Source organism: Triticum aestivum, chromosome 1B, assembly GCF_018294505.1.
Source record: "Triticum aestivum cultivar Chinese Spring chromosome 1B, IWGSC CS RefSeq v2.1, whole genome shotgun sequence".
NCBI classification, from domain to species: domain Eukaryota; kingdom Viridiplantae; phylum Streptophyta; class Magnoliopsida; order Poales; family Poaceae; genus Triticum; species Triticum aestivum.
This window is the reverse complement of record NC_057795.1, coordinates 605,458,845-605,462,079: the sequence shown is the minus strand read 5'-3', so window position 1 is coordinate 605,462,079 and position 3,235 is coordinate 605,458,845. Positions and strand designations below refer to the sequence as shown.

General features: G+C 51.5%; 1 pseudogene; it reads right to left on the bottom strand.

The window, feature by feature from the left end:
• Positions 1–1,098: 1,098 nt before the first annotated feature.
• LOC123096862 (phospholipase A1-II 7-like) lies at positions 1,099–2,816 on the bottom strand (annotated as a pseudogene).
• Positions 2,817–3,235: the final 419 nt, after the last annotated feature.

Here is a 3,235-nt window from a genome sequence, read left to right as displayed (position 1 = left end):
GATGTCGGACGCCGCTCCGGGACGCAGCCGCCGGGCCTCGATCAGCCGCTCCACTGCCGTCGCGCCGCATCAGCCAGCACGCTGCTGCCGGGCCTCGCGTCCGCCCGGCGCCTCTGCCCCGGCAGGGAGCCCCGCGCCCACCGCCACAAGGGAAAAGGGGAGAAGGTGCCCCGCCGCCAGTCACCTTGTGGGGCTTTGCCCTGGCGGCGGCCCCAGGGGGGGGAGAGGAGGACTGGGAGTGGAGCTCGCGCTGCCGCCCGGGTCGCCCGGGGGGGGAGGGGGAGGGAGGGGGTGTGAGTTGCTGGAGTAAGAATCGGATCAAACTCATTTCTTGGGACTACCTGTGTCATTAAGTTATATAGAGATCAAAAATCTGACGACCAAAGTCATTAAGTTATATGGAGATCAAAAATCTATTTTAAGCGAATTAAGGAGCAAGTTAGGTTCTAAGATACTCCTAGATAATAAACGCGTACATGCCCTTTGATTGATTCAGCAAACACGGCCAATTTCTAGCATATAATGGATTTCACTCGATGCCAAGGAGAAGCCTGACACCTGGCATCTGATGGTTGGGACAATTTTCATATAGGGCAGCTTCAATTAATTTACCCACAGAGACGACATGTATTGTGGTGGTGTGAGTTTTTTTTTTTTTTGCATATTGCGATTTCTGAAATACTGTTCTTTTTGCGGGTCTGAAATACTGTTTTATATGGACATATGATGTGGCTAGAATATCCTAACACCAGTGAGATGCTTTTGAATCTCAATGATATGCGATTTTAGTTCACCCTATTTCTGTTAATCATTTACCCAACCTCTCAATGTAGTACGTATGGCTTCCATGAGACCATGACTCTTGACGACCAAAGTCATTAAGTTATATAGAAATCAAAATCTGTTTTAACCGAGCTGTCTTATTTAGTCTTTTTGCTTTGGTTGATTGATCCCGAACCAGCTTTCTTTCTTTTCTCGGGACTACCTGTGTTCGTCCAACTCAATTCACGCACCATGAATCGGCTAAGTACATGTCATTAACACCAAGAACATGCCACTTTAGATTAAAAAAGAAGAAGCTCTTTTAGACACGGGATATGACATTTTTAAAAGCAATGAAGCAATGCATAAGTACATGATATAGCGAGACTTGTAGGAGGCATGAAATAGAAGGACAATAACTGAATGATCGGCCAGGCCGTCATCTGCTACAAATATTCACGCCCGACAACATGATTGAAATGCAAACACACAAGCAAGCACAAGAGCATATATAGTACATGCCGAATCCATAGGCAACAATGTTGTATACCGTCTTAACCACTTAACTATGCTTCTTCGAAGTCATCGAGTTTCCACTGGCCATCGGTGCCTTGACCATGCATTTGTTTTTAATGACCCACCAGCTCCCCGGCACTGGGTATTCGTCTGTCAGCAGGTCGATAGTCTTGTTCACCAGCGCCACGTCGCGGGGAACCACTAGTTTGAAGTCCGCCTTGTCGCCATGATCCCCTGCGACACCGTGCAGGTACAACTCGAGGACGTGGTGGGTCGATATTTTGTGAAACACGTAGGGTGACCGGTCCGTGTCAATTACGATCGTTGCTGTCGCGCAGTCCACGTACCACATTAACAACACAGAGGGAGGGTTCTGTGGCACGAGGTCCTTTTGGCGTTCGCCACGTGGAGTGCCCGCAGGAGGTGGAATGAGTCGAAGGCGGACTGAACGTGGGTTCCCGACTCGCGGGCACGCCAGCAGTATCGCTGTCACGGGGCACGGCGGTTGCTTCGAGTTAGGGGGCACGTTGACGTCGTTGGCCACCAGGTCGATGGCGGTGAGGGTGGCGAGTGACGCTCCAAGGCTATGGCCGGTGACGGTGATGCTGGTCACCTCGTCCTTGTACTCCTCCATTAGCCTCCCTACCTCCTCGAGAACCTGCATGTGTGCGTACACCTTTAGTGAAGACAAATTTCACCTTGAACAATTCCGGCTGCTGGTATGTTATTAAGCCTAAGATTGAACAGGACAATATATATATATGAAGTATGCAAGGCTCACCTGCTCTCTGGCGCTGGTCTTGTTGTACATGGAGTTGTTGTCACTGGACGTGTACACGGATAGGAAGCCACGGTGCACCTTGCGTTCTTGTAATCTTCGTCAGCATAGCGGCCCAACACCGGCGCGGCAGACACCTGAAGGAAGTGCTTGTCTTCCTCCCACTCCAACTCGTTCTCGGTGCCGCGCCACACCACGACGATGTCACGCCTCCCCAGTGCTGTAACTCCCCTCCGTTCGTCGCCACCGCACGTAACCCATCCAGTTGGACGTCGGAGTCCCCTCGGCCTTTCCCAGCGGTTGCACGAACAGCGCGTTGGTCACCGTTGGCACGGATGTGGCCAACCTCGATGCCGTTGATCCCCCGCAGGTCGCGTAGAGGAACTTGGTGACCTTGTAGTACTCAGGGTGGGTCACGGTGGAGGCGGCGAGAAGGTGGTTCGCGGCTGTACAAGCAGAAGCCGGCGTGAGGTGACCGCTTCTCAAGGTTGAACACGTCGTGGGCGGCCGATGCGAGCTCGCCGTAAGATATGATGGATTGTCGGAGGTCGTAGTCCAGCGGGTCCAGGAGCCCAACCCACGAGTCCGAGCCCTGGAGCTCGCGCCACCGGCTGGCGATGTTTGCACCTCCAAGCTTCGGCGCCGGCGACGGCATGGGCGCGTGCGCGGTGGGCGCCGTTACTGGTAGTGTGTTGTCCATTCTCGCCTTCTCTACCTACGTACTCGTATGCAGTCGCACTATGGCTATGTGTTGCTCTTGGCTAGCTAGATTTGCATACCCTTTCTGCTCAGTTGGGCCTCTATTTATAAGAAAATGGCAATGCTCTTGATCGAGTGATCCTTCCAACAATGCCGTCGTTGAGATAAGAAGATGCTACCCTTTTTGCAAAATAAAAAATAAAAAAAATGCTACCATAAAGAAAAAGATACAAAAAATGTTACACCTACAGTCAATCTACAAAATTATTACGGTGGATCGTTTATTTTTCAGGTATCTGAAAAAAACATGTATCATCACTCACTTTCATCAAAAGCCATTCGATCTTCATCCAACGGCTCAAAATAGATCGGCCACTATTCATCTTAAACCTCCACCTTCTTCCTCTCACGCAGCCACCGGCTAACCCTAGCCTAACCGCCTACCTCCGCCTCACCGCCCCACCCTCCCCGCACTGCCGT